A 17,023-nucleotide genomic window follows, 5' to 3' on the forward strand; every position below is an offset into this window, starting at 1 on the left:
CACCCTGAGGAGGTGCTTTGGTACTCTCCAGGGTGCTGTCAGGGGGGACGTCCTGGAAAATAGGTATTAGTCCTACCAGTAATTATGTTTCCAGGAGTCCATACTGACAGCACCGGTAGTTCCCCCCCATGTATGTAATAAACTCAGGTATATTCAGATTTGTGCCTATATACTATTTTGTAATATGATTCTGTCATTAAAATGTTTTATTTGCATTATTCCATGATTTGCTTCTTGATACAACACTGAGGATTGGTGGGTGGAACCGGATATTTGAACTCTCGCGTGTTTCCTGTCCCTGCAAGGAGGAGAAGGACGTCCTCCAGGGTGCTGTCAGTATGGACTCCTGGAAACATAATTACCGGTAGGACTAATACCTATTTTCTTTGATTTGTTTAAAAATTACTAAAATTGACAAATCTCAGGGCCCGAATGGGATACACCCCTGAGTACTGCAGGAACTAAGTACAGTCATTGATAGACCATTATTTTTAATCTTTAAAGACTCCATAATAACAGGGTCTGTACCACAGGACTGGCGTATAGCAAATGTGGTGCCAATATTCAAAAAGGGGACAAAAACTGAACTCGGTAATTATAGGCCAGTAAGCTTAACCTCTACTGTGGGTAAAATCCTGGAGGGCATTCTAAGGGATGCTATGCTGGAGTATCTGAAGAGTCCTGGTATGTCCTCCATTGCAAACACAAACAGAATCTGGTCCTATATAAACGTTTTATAGATGATATATTTATCATCTATGATAATGCAGATAATACGGTTTTTGATTTCCTTGATGCTATAAGGGATAATCATTGGGGTATAGAGCTCACTCACTGTGTGGAAAGTAAAAATGTCACCTTTTTAGACTTGAACATCTATATTGATGACGCTGGAGAGATCATGACCAGAAACCATTTTAAAAATGTGGATGCCAATGGGTATGTTCATTATGATAGTAACCATCACAGACCATGGCTTAGAAACATCCCAAGGAACCAGTATTATAGGATTAGAAAAAACTGTACTTCTGATGCAGCATTCAGGGAACAAAGTAAATTTCTGAGGGAGAGATTTCAAGAAAAAAAATATCCTGTGAAGCTTGTCAAAAAGGCTTATAACTCTGTTAAGGGTTGTTCCCAAAATGAGCTTATACATCTTGACAAAAATAAGGGCGCTAAGAAAAACCTTTTTGAAACAAATTTTATCACTACTTTTTCGTCACAAAATGTACAAATACGGAATATATTAGAAAAACATTGGAGTGTGATCTTAAATGATCCTATCCTTAACAAGGTGGTTCCTAGGAAACCAACAGTAACATTTAAAAGGTCCCCCACCATCAAAAACGTCTTGGCACCCAGTGTAGTAAAGATTTCCACCTCTGGATGCACTTTAGTAGGTAATGAATGGATCGGCCGTAATGGGTCTTACCGATGTAATGGACGTGGGTGTAAATGTTGTAGATCTATTAATAACAATGTTGACAGTTTCATGTCGTTTGTAAAGAAAGGGAAGGCTTTTAATATCAATTCTAGAATGACGTGCCAGACAGATTATCTATTTAATTCAGTGCAACTGTGGTAAACAGTACGTAGGAAGGACTTCTCAACCTCTTCACAAACGTGTCAACTCCCATAGGTTTTTCTAAACATGGATTGTCGCGACATTGTACCATAGTTCATCATGGTAACGTTAAATTATCTGTTACCCCCATTGACCATGTGCCTGTGAATACACCTAGGAGATTGGAGATCCTGGCTAAAAAAGAAACATATTGGATATTTAAGTTGGGCACTTTAAGCCCTGGTGGATTGAATGAGGTAAGTGACCTCTTCTAGAAACCAATAACTAATATCATGAATTTTCATCACATTGACATTCCTCTGTGATGGATTTTTTTGATGGTTGGAGTTCCTCCGTGTGACGATGTGGCGAGAGACTATTGACTATAGTGGCCCCCATTTTCCATGAATCCAGGTGGCTGACTGGTCTAGGGTGCTGCTTATTTCTTTGCAGTGTTTGTAGACCTCTAGATCAAATGGGTTCAATTCCTGAATGAACCGTTGAAATTGAGTATATGGGAATTTACCCTCCCCCTTACTTTTCTTGTTCCAATAATCCTATTGATATTGAAGTACACTACAGACACGCTATGTAGTGTTAGTTATCTCATATTGGCCCTTGGTTTCCTTTGCTATGGGTCAATATATGATATTTTAAGTGTTTTGAATGGGTTAAACTGGTGAATCAAGATAAATAGTTGCCCTCACCTAAGACCACTTGGTGGTTTAGTGGTATAAGACGGAGGTTTAATCTCTGGAGGATAGTTTTTAGGTTTCTTCCAGCGTGAGTTCTAATCCTGGTTTATCTGGATACCTGAAATGTTTACATTTGTTTTTATTATTTATTGATGAATATATATTGTTTTAAAGATCGATCATTGTGTTTCAATGTATTTTAATGTTTTGTATCCAATATTATGGGTGTATTTACAAATTTTTGATCTGAAGTGGGCGTTCCCACCAGAAGTGATGTCGTAAGAGGGTGGGGCTTATACATGTTTTGTGTTTTTTTGATTGTATTTGTGGGTATATATACCTGGTTTTACTGATGAATCTTGATGCCCTGATGAAGTGGCCTGTTTGCCACGAAACGCGTAGGCTAATAAACAGAGTGTGTGTGTAACTCTGTTACCTTTATTGTGGTCTGCGCGGCTTCTATCCTCCGGTTCTATCTTTTTCCATGTGGAGTATCTGAAGAGGAAGAACCTCATGATCCAGTATCAGCGCGGGTTTACTAGGGACCGTTCATGTCAGACTAATATGATCAATTTCTATGAAGAGGTAAGTTCCGGACTGGACCAAGGGAACCCAGTAGATGTAGTGTATATGGACTTTTCAAAAGCTTTTGATACGATTACACATAAAAGGTTGATACATAAAATGAGAACAATGGGGATAGGGGAAAATATGTGTAAGTGGGTTAAGAGCTGGCTCAGGTATAGGAAACAAAATGTGGTTCTTAATGGAGCACACTCGGACTGGGTCGCGGTTAGCAGTGGGGTACCACAGGGGTCAGTATTAGGCCCTCTTCTTTTTAAAATTTATTAATGATCTTGTAGGGGGCATACAGAGTAGAATTTGAATATTTGCAGGTGACACTAAACTCTAAGAAGAAACAAAGTCCAGCTCAGCATACTGACATTCCCAAGGACTCAGAGCACGGAACCGCTGTGTCAAGGCGTGGACAAACAGGAAAAGGAAGAAGATCCAGCTCAACGATGTAGTGAAAAATCCATAACTTTATTCACTTCCAATAATATCGTGTAAGGATAAAACATCAGCGTGCAATAGAATTAAAAACAAGATCCAAGATCAACGCGTTTCTGGTGGCACAGCACCCTTAGTCATGATACCTGGTACGTGTCATGTCTCATGCTTTTATACTGAGGTCCGGTGAACACACCGGCATTGCAATTAGTTAAATTAGTAAGTCCAACAAAGTAGAAACACATGAGAATAAACACAAATCAAACATGGTTATAAAGACAAATGTTCTCACTAAATAAAGATGCAGAGAAAACAGAACAAAACAGAAATACATATATACAAAACTATATACAAAAGTTGAAAAAACCTGGGTAATTATAGCTATACGAAATTGAGTATGAATAGTGTGAAATTTAGAGGCTAATAAAATACAATAGTGATACATTGGTTTTGACCTATATCTGTACCATAGAGGCACATGATAAGAGGTATGATGTTATATGCCATAATTATAATATAACAAAGGAAGCTACATTCCTCCTTAATAGGGATTACATTTGTTGAGCATTGAAATTTTTTTTTATTTAAAACAAAACCAACTGCCCAGGATCAAACACGGACTCTTATGGGTATCGGCAAGTGCCTTCTTTGTTCAAAGGTATAGTATGCGTGTGAGCCTCATAGTTAACAGAGCTACAGGCTCCTTTAATTCGATGGTCGCCTTTGGAAAGTCCATAAACTTATAAGTGGCTACGGGTGAGGGAGCAGAAAGAGCAGCAACAAGACCACTATAAATTAGAAAGCTATCACGTCCAGATAGACTGGAGTACAGCTGCAGACGCCGTGACAATGTCAATGGGGTCGGCTATCAAGAGGAAACAGAGGAGCATATCAGTGAGTATGCCGTAAATGTGCATACTTAAAAAACCAGTAATGCTGGAACTTCAAAACAACGATAACCTTGTCATTAAAAATTCTGACAAGGGCGGATCCGTTGTTGTAATGGATAAGGATAATTACATCACATGGGTCAACAACATGCTTTCGGATCCGACTGTGTATAAGTGCCTGCCTGCTAACCCTACTCCACAAATACAAAATAGAATTCATCATCTTATAGATGATGGTGCCAGTATGGGATTTTTTAACAAAAAGGAAAGCGATTATCTGAAAGTTTCAAATCCGGTAACCCCAATCTTGTATGCTTTACCCAAAACCCACAAAAACAAATATCCACCACCCATGAGGCCAATTGTGTCGGGAATTGGGTCTCTGGGTGAGAGACTGGGAGAGTGGCTGGATCTGCTCCTCCAGCCTCTCGTCCAGAGAACACCTGGTTATCTCAGAGATAGTACTGATGATCTCAATTTTATGGAGGATTTTATATGGCAGCCCAACTTCTCATGGATCACCTCGGATGTTACCTCGTTGTACACCTCTATACCATACGAGGTGGCGCTTTTTGCACTCAAATTTCATATGCAAAAATACAGTGATTTTTCCATTGACCTTCAGTCTTATGTCATAGAGGTCACTTCGTTTCTCATGACTACCAATTTTTTTTGTTTCAACCAAACATACTTTATGCAAATCAGTGGTGTTTCAATGGGCGCTAAATACTCACCTTCCATTGCCAATTTGGTAATGAGTTGGTGGGAAGAATCTTATATTTATAATTTTGAAAATCCATTTAAAGATTGTATACGTTGGTACGGTAGATACATCGATGATTTGATCATAATTTGGAATTCCGATGTGTCTACCGTGCAGGATCTAACGGATTACCGTATTTTCTGGTGTATAAGACGACTGGGCGTATAAGACAACCCCCAACTTTTCCATATAAAATATGGAATTTGGGATATGCCCACTGTATAAGACTGGGGTCATCTTATAAGCCCAGTCATCTTATACAGCGTGTGGTTCCCAGGGTCTGAAGGAGAGGAGACTCTCCTTCAGGCCCTGGGATCCATATTCATGTTAAAAATAAAGAATAAAAATAAAAAATATGTATATACTCACCCTTCCGAGAAGCCTGGCTCTCACCGGTGTAAGCGTCTGCCTCCGTTCCTAAGAATTGCAGCATGAAGGACCCTCGATGATGTCACGGTCAGGTGACTGGCCTGTGATTGGTCCGTGACCGCTCATGTGACCAGTCACCTGACCGTGATGTCATCGAAGGTCCTTCACGCTCTGCAATTCTTAGGAACGGAGGCAGACGCTTACACCGGTGAGAGCCAGGCTTCTCGGAAGGGTGAGTATATACATATTTTTTATTTTTATTCTTTATTTTTAACATGAATATGGATCCCAGGGCCTGAAGGAGAGTTTCCTCTCCTTCAGACCCTGGGAATCATCCAGGATCGCTCCCTGCACACGCTGTACCCGGCGTATAAGACGACCCCCGACTTTTGGGACAATTTTTAGGGGTTAAAAAGTCGTCTTGTACGCCGGAAAATACGGTACTTTAATTGCAATCCTTTCAACCTTACATTTATTTCACGCCAAGACCACATTTGCATAGAGTTTTTGGATCTAAAACTGAAGGGTGTACCTAACACCCCTATTGTTACTTCCACTTTTCGGAAAACTACAGCAGGTAACTCGATTTTGCGTGCAAACAGTCACCACCCCAAACATACAATCAAAAGCATTCCCGTAGGGGAGATGGTAAGGGCAAAACGTAATTGCAGCACACAGGAAGATTATTCTCAAGAGATTGAGGGCATAAAAGCAAGACTTATGCAGAGAGGCTACAGTGATTGGCATTTACATAGAGCAGAAAAAATCGTCGCACGACGACCACGCTTCCATAGTAAACAAAATCATAACCAATCCTCCCAAAATCCAATCACTGTGGTCTTTCAGTTTAGTAACCAATTTGACTCAATTAAGAAATTAATAAAAAATAATCTCACCATTCTAAAAGAGGATTCTGACATAGCCGAAATCTTGAAAAATGGATGCAGAATTGTGTCCAGAAAAGCGCCCTCTTTAGGTACCAGTTTATCACCAAGCTCTCTTAATGTCCCCTCTGTACAGCCCTCCCATTGGCTTAGCACAAAAGGCTTTCATAAATGTGGTGCTGTGGCATGCAAAACTTGCAAATTTTCGTTGAAATGTTCCAATTTCACTGATGCTGGCGATCAGAATACTTATTTGATTAAAACATTTCTGAATTGTAACACCAAAAATGTAGTGTACATTATGGAGTGTATAGCCTGTCATCTTAAATATGTTGGGAGCACTATACGCTCCTTAAAAACAAGAATTCGTGAACATATCTATGATGTCGAGAACATCAACATCAATAGGAACACATCACAGGTTTCACAAAACTTTATTAATCATCATCAGTCTAACCTTGAGTCACTTAGAATTTATGCTATAGAAAAAACCCACAAACCATTCAGAGGAGGAGATATCGAGGTTACCCTGAGGAATAGAGAAACATGGTGGATTTTCAAGCTTGGGACCAGAATACCACATGGTTTGAATAAAAGGAAGGACATAATGCTTTTTTATTAGTATCTTGGCAGTATATGAACATCAAATCTGCTCTTTCATTGACTTGGCTACGAAGTCCGTAGTTCATACTACTTGTGCGTTTTTTCTAGTTCACTATTGATTTATTTATTTATCTTTCAATTATTTCAGCAATTTTTTCTTCAAGAGATAGATGTACTTTTTTCTATAGTGGGATATTGGAAATAAAATCATTCCAGCATTACTGGTTTTTTAAGTATGCACATTTACGGCATACTCACCGATATGCTCCTCTGTTTCCTCTTGATAGCCGACCCCATTGACATTGTCACGGCGTCTGCAGCTGTACTCCAGTCTATCTGGACGTGATAGCTTTCTAATTTATAGTGGTCTTGTTGCTGCTCTTTCTGCTCCCTCACCCGTAGCCACTTATAAGTTTATGGACATTCCAAAGGCGACCTTCGAATTAAAGGAGCCTGTAGCTCTGTTAACTATGAGGCTCACACGCATACTATACCTTTGAACAAAGAAGGCACTTGCCGATACCCATAAGAGTCCGTGTTTGATCCTGGGCAGTTGGTTTTGTTTTAAATAAAAAAAAATTTCAATGCTCAACAAATGTAATCCCTATTAAGGAGGAATGTAGCTTCCTTTGTTATATTATAATTATGGCATATAACATCATACCTCTTATCATGTGCCTCTATGGTACAGATATAGGTCAAAACCAATGTATCACTATTGTATTTTATTAGCTACTAAATTTCACACTATTCATACTCAATTTCGTATAGCTATAATTACCCAGGTTTTTTCAACTTTTGTATATAGTTTTGTATATATGTATTTCTGTTTTGTTCTGTTTTCTCTGCATCTTTATTTAGTGAGAACATTTGTCTTGATAACCATGTTTGATTTGTGTTTATTCTCATGTGTTTCTACTTTGTTGGACTTACTAATTTAACTAATTGCAATGCCGGTGTGTTCACCAGACCTCAGTATAAAAGCATGAGACATGACACGTACCAGGTATCATGACTAAGGGTGCTGTGCCACCAGAAACGCGTTGATCTTGGATCTTGTTTTGAATTCTATTGCACGCTGATGTTTTATCCTTACACGATATTATTGGAAGTGAATAAAGTTATGGATTTTTCACTACATCGTTGAGCTGGATCTTCTTCCTTTTCCTGACACTAAACTCTGCAGGGTAATCAATACATAGCAGGACAATTATATATTACAGGATGATTTATGTAAACTAGAAGCTTGGGCTGATAAATGCAAATGAGCTTTAATGGGGATAAATGTAAGGTCCTGCACTTGGGCAGAAGAAATAAGATGTATAATTATGTGCTTAATTGTAAAACACTGTGCAAAACTATTACTGAAAAAGACCTGGGTGTATGGGTGGATGACAAACTCACATATAGTGGCCAGTGTCAAGCAGCTGCTACAAAGGCAAATAAAATAATGGGATGCATTAAAAGAGGCATAGATGCTCCTGAGGAGAACATAATTTTACCTCTCTACAAGTCACTAGTTTGACCACACTTAGAATACTGTGCACAGTTCTGGTCTCCGGTGTATAAGAAAGACATAGCTGAACTACAGCGGGTGCAGAGAAGAACGACCAAGGTTATTAAAGCAGAGGTGTCAAACTGCATTCCTCGAGGGCCGCCAACAGGTCATGTTTTCAGGATTTCCTTGTATTGCACAGGTGATAATTTAATCACCTGCACAGAATGATTCCAGCACCTTGTGGAATGCTAAGGAAATCCTGAAAACATGACCTGTTGGCGGCCCTCGAGGAATGCAGTTTGACACCTCTGATTAGAGGACTGGGTGGTCTGCAATACCAAGACAGGTTATTACACTTGGGGCTATTTAGTTTGGAAAAATGAAGACTAAGGGGTGATCTTATTTTAATGTATAAATATATGAGGGCACAGTACAAAGACCTTTCTGATAATCTTTATAATCATAGAACTGAGACAGGGACAAGGGGGCATCCTCTACGTCTGGAGGAAAGAAGGTTTAAGCCTAATAACAGATGCGGATTCTTTACTGTAAGAGCAGTGAGACTATGGAACTCTCTGCCGTATGATGTTGTAATGAGTGATTCATTACTTAAATTTAAGAGGGGACTGATTGCCTTTCTTGAAAAGTATAATGTTACAGGGTATATACACTAGATTCCTTGATAGGGCGTTAATCCAGTGAACTAGTCTGATTGCCGTATGTGGAGTCGGGAAGGAATTTTTTCCTCAACGTGGAGCTTAGGGTTTGCTGCATGGATTTTTTTTTGCCTTCCTCTGGATCCACATGTTTGGCTATGGGTTGAACTAGATGGACTAAAAGTCTTCCTTCAACCATAAATACTATGTTACTAAGTGAACCCGAATATTAGTAGTCAGAGTTGGCTTCTGAATATGTATCCCTAGGTAAGATGATGTTATACAGGCCTTCATCTCGTATGCTGGTGTTGCCCCCTTAAGAACAGGTAACGTTTAGTAGAAGTCACCTGCAAAAAGTACAACAATTAAGCAATTGGATCCTGGCAGATCTTTCAGGCTATGTGCACACGTTCTGGATTTTTCATGTTTTTTTGGCGGTTTTCCGCTGCAAAAACGCTTACCTTAAGCATCCCATCATTTTTTAATACATTTCGCAATTTCTGTGCCCATGCTGCATTTTTTTCCACAGAGGGGAGAGGACCCTGCCCTTGCCCTTGCAGGCTTACGTTCTACAGGATCATGGGGTAAGAGACAGTAGGTTTGGGGGGTTGCAGCAGCTTCGGTGTTGGTGAAGCGGTATCTCCGGTAGTGATGAGGAGGCAGGGGTCATTCCAGGCTGTAAGCTTTCCTAAAGAGGTGGGTTTTCAGGTTCCGTCTGAAGGATCCGAATGTGGTTGATAGTCGGATGTATTGGGCTACAGAATTCCAGAGGATGGGAGATATTCGGAAGAAGTCTTGGAGGCAGTTGGGTGAGGAGCGAATAAGTGTTGAGGAGAGGCGATCTTGGGAGGACTGGACATTACGTGAGGGAAGATATAGGGAGATTAATTCAGAGATATAGGGAGGGGACTGGTTGTGGATGGCTTTGTAGGTCAATATTAGTAATTTGAACTGGAAATGCTGAGGGAATGGGAGCCAGTGAAGAGATTTGCAGAGGGGAGAAGCGGAAGAGTAGCGATGAGAGAGATGAATTAGTCGGGCAGCAGAATTAAGGATTGACTGGAGAGGTGCAAGAGTCTTAGCTGGCACAAGCATTTTAGTAGATTTAGGGTTGAGGAAAGGATGGATTCTGGAAATATTTTTGAGCTGGAGGCAACAGGAGGAGGAAAGAGCTTGGATGTGCGGTTTGAAGGACAGGGCAGAATCAAGGGCTACTCAGAGGCAGCAGACTTCCAGTACAGGGGAAAGCGTGATGTCATTTATTATGATAGATGGATCAGGTAAGGAATAGTGATGAGCGAATATACTCATTACTCGAGATTTCTCGAGCATGCTCAGGGGTCCTCCGAGTATTTTTTAGTGCTCGGAGTTTTAGTTTTTCTTGCCGCAGCTGAATGATTTACATCTGATAGCCAGCTGAAGTACATGTGGGGATTCCCTAGCAACCAGGCAACCCCCACATGTACTTAAGCTGGCTATCAGATGTAAATCCAAGGGCGCCGCTATCATGGGGCAAGTTGAGCCCTTTGCTTCAGGCGGCAGTCCTCACTGAAAGACGGGGGGGCAGAGCGGCGGTCAGAACACCTGGTGCCGAATCTCCATAATCCCTGACACTTGCTGTCACTAGTGTGGTGCGCGCGCCCCTGCTCACAACCCATGGTGTGCAATATCAGCCGGTCATCCCTGCACCCGCAGAGCAGCACACCACATATTGGCTGCTCTGTGCAAACAGGACCTGTGATGAGGTCACAGGAGGGAAGGAGTCAGAGGTCACATGATCAGGACCTCCATGGATTGCAGGATTGTGTATGAGGTGTATGGAGCGGATGCCGTGTGTGTATGAGGTGTATGGAGCAGAGCCATGTGTGTATGAGGTGTATGGAGCAGAGCTGTGTGTGTATGAGGTGTATGGAGCAGAGCCATGTGTGTATAAGGTGTATGGAGCAGAGCTGTGTGTGTATGAGGTGTATGGAGCAGAGCCGTGTGTGTATGAGGTGTACGGAGCGGAGCCGCATGTGTATGACGTGTACGGAGCGGAGCCAGGTGTGTATGACGTGTAAGGAGCAGAGCCGGATGTGTGCGAGGTGCATGGAGCGGACATGCGTGAGTACGGAGTGGAGCCGTGTGTGCAAGGTGTATGGAGCGCAGCCGCGTGTGTAGGAGTAACTATGTGTGGCCATTATACAGTATGGAGCATCATGTGAGGCCGTTATACAGTATGGAGCATCATGTGTGACCATTATACAGTATGGAGCATCATGTGTGGCCATTATGCAGTATGGAGCATCATGTGTGACCATTATACAGTATGGAGCATCATGTGTGGCCATTATGCAGTATGGAGCATCATGTGTGACCATTATACAGTATGGAGCATCATGTGTGGCCATTATGCAGTATGGAGTATCATGTGTGGCCATTATACAGTATGGAGCATCATGTGTGACCATTATACAGTATGGAGCATCATGTGTGGCCATTATGCAGTATGGAGCATCATGTGTGACCATTATACAGTATGGAGCATCATGTGTGGCCATTATGCAGTATGGAGCATCATGTGTGACCATTATACAGTATGGAGCATCATGTGTGGCCATTATGCAGTATGGAGCATCATGTGTGACCATTATACAGTATGGAGCATCATGTGTGGCCATTATGCAGTATGGAGCATCATGTGTGACCATTATACAGTATGGAGCATCATGTGTGACCATTATACAGTATGGAGCATCATGTGTGGCCATTATGCAGTATGGAGTATCATGTGTGGCCATTATACAGTATGGAGCATCATGTGTGGCCATTATACAGTATAGAGCATCATGTGTGGCCATTATACAGTATGGAGCATCATGTGTGGCCATTATACAGTATGGAGCATCATGTGGGGCTCATTATACTGTATGGAGCAATATAAGGGGGCTCATTATTCTGTATGGAGCACTGTGGTGCCCAGAATACTGTATGGAGGACTATACTGTCTGATTTATGACCTATTGTAGAATGTACAATAGTTATCACGCATGAAATGTATGGGGGGACTGTATATGAGATAGGAGCCCTATAGGGGGGCTGTACTGTATATGTGTTTGGGGGGGCGCCGTTTTGAAGTTCGCCTCAGGCAGCAGTGTGGCTAGGTTAACCCCTGTGTAAATCATTCAGCTGCGGCAAGAAAAACAAAAACTCCGAGCACTAAAAAATACTCGGAGGACCCCTGAGTGTGCTCGAGAAATCTCGAGTAACGAGTATATTCGCTCATCACTAGTAAGGAAGATCTGTGAGATGGAGGAACGATTGAGTCCAGATTTGTCCACATTGAGTTTGAGGAAGCGAGAGGAGGCTGCGGGTAGCCCATGGGTTGGCAAGACAACCAGAGGTTTCCAGGTGATCGGCGCTCATAGCAAGTGAGCAATTTTGCTACATACAGGCGATCAGATCATCGCCTGTATGTAGCAGAGCAGATCGGGTTATGGCAGCTTCTAGTCTCATATGGAGACTATTGAAGTATGCCAAAAGTAAAAAAAAAAAAATGTTTTGACAAATATAAAAATAAAACAAAAAAATATAAAAATTCAAATCCCCCCCCCCCTGCCCCATTCAAAATAAAACAATTAAAAAAAAAAAAAAATCAAACATACACATATTTGGTATTGTCGCATTCATCAGAATCGCCTGATCTATCGATTTAAAAAAAGAATTAACCTGATCGCTAAACGGCGTAGCGAGAATAAAAAAAAGTCAATACCTGAGAATTATGTTTTTTTTCGTTACCTGTAACATTGCATTAAAATGCAATAACGGGCGATTAAAAGATCATATCTGCAACAAAATTTTATAATTAAAAACGTCAGCTCGACATGCAAAAATAAGCCCTCTCCCAGCCCCAGATCAGGAAAAATGGAGACGTTATGGGTCTCGTAAAATGGCGCAAATTTATTTTATTTTTTTTACAAACTTTGGAAATTTTTTCACCACTTAGATAAAAAAGAGCCTAGATATGTTTGGTGTCTATGAAACTTGTAATGACCTGGAGAATCATAATGGCTGGTCAGTTTTAGCATTTAGCGAACCTAATAAAAAAGCCAAACAAAAAACAAGTTTAGGATTGCACTTTTTTGCAATTTCACCACACGGAATTTTTTTCACCATTTTCTGTTACATGACCTGATACAACCTATGGTGTCATTCAAAAGTACAACTAATCCCACACAAAACAAGCCCTCACATGGCCATATTGACCAAAAATAAAAAAGTACCCCTGGTTGTTAAGAGTTATGATATCTTCTTTATACGGAAACTGTCACCAGATTTGTCCCATATGAGGCAAGGCCAGTACCCGTAAGCCCCCCATATACAGAATTCTAATATATGGCCCCAACCCAGCATGCAAGACAGGAAAAAGACCTTTCATTATACTCACCTACGGGACAGTCGGGTCTGATGGGCGTCGCTGTCTTGGTTAGTGCCTCCTCTCTTCTTCATGTGGACGATGTGCCCTATGTTATCCACACAGTGTCCCTGGCATTGAGCTCCTGCGCAGGCGCACCTCTCCCCGCCGAGGGCAGAGCAAAGCACTGCAGTGCGCATGCACAGGAAAGTGCTAAAGAGCGCCGATGCATGTGCACTGCAGCACTACACTCTGCCCGCGGCAGGGCAGAGAGAGAGAGGCGCGCCTGCACAGAAGCCCAACGCAGGACACTATGTATGATGTAGTGTTGTGAACTCTGTTTTTGGGCTCCCTCTTGTGGTCACAAGTGGTACTGTGTGAGTGCTGTCTTTGGGCTCCCTCTGGTGGCTCTTTGTGTCATTCTGCAGGTCTGAGGCTGGTTCAGCTGTCTCGTTATCTATTAGCTGGTTTCCTATTTAGCTCACCTGGACTTTCAGTGGTTGCCTGCTGTCGATGTATTCCGTGCTATTTTGATCTCTCCTGAATCCCTTCGTTATCAGTCTCTCCAAGAGAAGCTAAGTTTCTGTTTGGTTATTTTTTGCTCATCAGTGTTCAATATGTTTCTTGGTTATTTATTTGTCCTTGTCCAGCTTGCTAATATGTGATTTCTTTGCTTGCTGGTAGCTCTAGGGGGCTGAGTTTCTCCTCTCACACCGTTAGTTGGTGTGGGGGTTCTTGTATTCTCAGCGTGGATATTTTGTATAGGGTTTTTTACTGACCGCACAGTTCCCTGCCTGTCTTCTGCTATCTAGTATTAGTGGGCCTCATTTGCTGAATCTGTTTTCATTTCTACGTTTTGTATTTTCCCCTTACCTCACCGTTATTATTTGTTGGGGGCTTCCTATATCTTTGGGGTCATTTCTCTGAGGCAAGTGAGGTCTTACTTTCTCTATAGGGGTAGCTAGTTTCTTAGGCTGCGTCGAGACGTCCAGGAATTTAGGCACGTTCACCGGCTACCTTTAGTGTGTTTGTTAGGATCAGGTTTTGCGGTCAGTCCAGTTACCACCTCCCTAGAGCTCGTTCTATGTTCAGTAACTTAGCTAGTTCATTCTGTGATCCTCAGCCACTAAGGATCATAACAATGTAGGACCTGTCACCGACCTGAAGCAAGGACGATGGCAGTGCAAGAAGAGAAAAGGCGCCAGATCAAGCCCAGAGATGTCATTGGACTGGACCGCCCAGTAGGCAAGTATTTATAAAAGGTGTTTTTCTGGTGTTGCAGGCTGGATAGAGGGCCGACATACAGCATATTAGAATGCATGAGGATTGATAGGTATTGGCTAGTGATGAGCAAATATACTCATTGCTCGGGCTTTCCCGAGCACGCTCGATTGACCTCCACGTATTTGACTGCTCGAAGATTTAGTTTTCATCACGGCAGCTGAATGATTTACAGCTACTAGCCAGGCTGAGTACATGTGCGGCTTACCTGGTTGCTAGGGAATCCCCACATGTAATCAAGCAGGCTAGTAGCTGTAAATCATTCAGGCTTTTACATGGTGCTTCTGATCACACTAAAAGGATGGAAAACATTTAGTAAAGTACCTTACAAAAAAAAATAGGAACTTGTACTTTGTGAGTCATGGAAACTTGCCAATCACATAGGAGACTCCACAAAATCAGGTTGGCCTGTTAATTAGTCTTTATTTATCAAGTTACTCTTAGGAGAGGTCATCAATGTGAGATAAGCGAGGGTCCGAAGCCCAGCATCCTACGATCATCTGCGCTCAGCTTCGGTGGTGGCCAGATGTACACAGTGAACAGCACAGCTCCTATTTCCAGGACTGTGACTGGAGCAGGGGTCTTTTATTCTGCATACTATGTATATCCAGAGCTGATAACTACTGATCGGTGGGGGCCAGATGTGCGATCCCTCAAATCTGATAATGATGACCTATCCTAAAAAATAAGGACATCGATACCATAGTCCTGGAAACCCCTTTTACTTATTGCCGGGGAGCACTGGTGTCCCTGATTACGGGGGGTGTACAGCAGGGGTGCACGGTGACGTCCCCGATTGCGGGGGTAGGCACGGCCACGTCCCCGATTGCGGGGGAAGGCACAGCGATGTCACGCATAAAGGACACTGCCATCTCCTGGCTCTTCTATCTTTCTGACCACTCCTTCAGTGTTTTGTTCACTGGCTCCACTTTATATCCTCTTCCTCTCGCTGTTGGGGTACCTCAGGGCTCAGTCCTTGGCCCCCTTCTCTTCTCTCTCTACACGGCCCCAGTCAAGATATTCCTTGTATTTGTCCCAAAGAATGCGGTGATTGGAAGGCGCACAGGTTGTAATTATTATAGAGAACAGGTTTTGAAGTCGAGGTGGAAAGTGAGTGAGGGACGCCTCCTGCAATGTCATATCCTAGTGTTGATCATCTTCAATCAGACCAAGCTTTCGGCATGCCTCCTTGTCAGTTTGACACCATTCACCATCAACTGTTTATAAATCCGTGACAGACTTCGGGTTGCAGACAGTGTGAAGCAATAAACGTAGGTAGTAACCCTCTGCCTTGTTTGGATGAACTGATTAATAAACTCCTCGCAGATGGATTTGTTTGACACAAGACAAAGAAAGCTGTTAATGTTGTATTGGGTGGTTGCGCAGCTCTTTCCTCTGCGTTGCTGGTAATGAAATAAACTTCATTTTTCAAGATGGATGCTGAGATGAACTGCAGTCGGATGACTTTCATGGATGGAAAAATTTAGTAATCACCACATGGATTTGTTGCTACTTATACTTAACTTCCCATCTGATAGAGCATAATCTCATTAGATGCACATGTTTGATTGTGTAGCTGAAAAACTGCCATATCACTGCACTTTATAGCGAATTCAAAGTGATTTCTTTTTTTTGTCTCAGGTATAGCTTCACAACATCGATCAGCTTGCATCTGTTCGTCTCCCAAAAAGAAAATTTGTAAAAACTGTGGTTCTTCATTAGCTACAGAAAGCATTGAACCTATTTTATGATATTTGTCCCTGGTTAAGGAAGCTGCATTTATGCCGACTTTTAAAGTCCAGCTGCCATGCCAAAGGATATCATCTGGTAACATGAATTGTATCTTCTTAACTTTGCAGAAAATGCTCAGACTCATGAGTTGCTCTCAACATGTATGAAAGTAGTGGTTCGAGATGTAGACTTACAGTCCTGCTGATTTGTTATTGGCACCCCTTTATGTTTTTCGTACACTGTCCAATATTTTTAGAAGTAAATGTACCAAGGTTATATCCTCAGGATCTTTTAGTGGTCCAAAGTAATGCAAAAATAACACATTGCTTTTCAACTTACATGTTTCAATTTCAAAGAATAAACAGCATGTGCAGCAATCAAGGCCCCCCCCCCCCCCTGAAAAATTCTTGGTTGCTCACCATTTAGCATTGATGACAGCCACCAAACTTTTCTAGTAGCCATCTATAAGCTTCTAGCACTTCTCAGCTGGTATTTTCTCCCACTGTTCATTCGCAGTTTGTTCAAGCTCTTGAAGTTTGCAAGGTTCTTTTTCCCAATGGCAGATTTCAGCTCACCCCAAAAATGTTCAATTGGATAGAGGTCAGGACTCATTGCTGGCCATTTTTTCTTTTTCAACCATTCCTGTGTACTGTTAGATGTGTGCTTTGGGTCATTGTCTTGCTAG

General features: G+C 41.9%; 2 protein-coding genes across 6 annotated transcripts in view; one reads left to right on the forward strand and one right to left on the reverse strand.

Moving 5' to 3' along the window:
* Window positions 1-17,023, reverse strand: part of LOC143764688 (uncharacterized) — a 173,644-nt gene that overhangs the window by 77,236 nt on the left and 79,385 nt on the right. The window lies entirely within an intron of this gene.
* The window catches only part of LOC143764690 (gastrula zinc finger protein XlCGF66.1-like), a 47,213-nt gene that overhangs the window by 20,369 nt on the left and 9,821 nt on the right, over window positions 1-17,023 (forward strand). Inside the window, exon 2 of one of the 4 annotated variants that reach the window (XM_077250528.1) lies at window positions 16,255-16,434. The exons of 2 other annotated variants lie outside the window; for them this stretch is intronic. The gene's annotated coding sequence lies outside the window, so the exon portion shown is untranslated. Of the gene's footprint in view, window positions 1-313; window positions 365-16,254; window positions 16,435-17,023 lie in introns of those variants that run through there. One more of the 4 variants, XM_077250529.1, reaches the window with a different exon arrangement.

Source organism: Ranitomeya variabilis, chromosome 4 (assembly GCF_051348905.1).
Source record: "Ranitomeya variabilis isolate aRanVar5 chromosome 4, aRanVar5.hap1, whole genome shotgun sequence".
Classification (NCBI taxonomy): Eukaryota; Metazoa; Chordata; class Amphibia; order Anura; family Dendrobatidae; genus Ranitomeya; species Ranitomeya variabilis.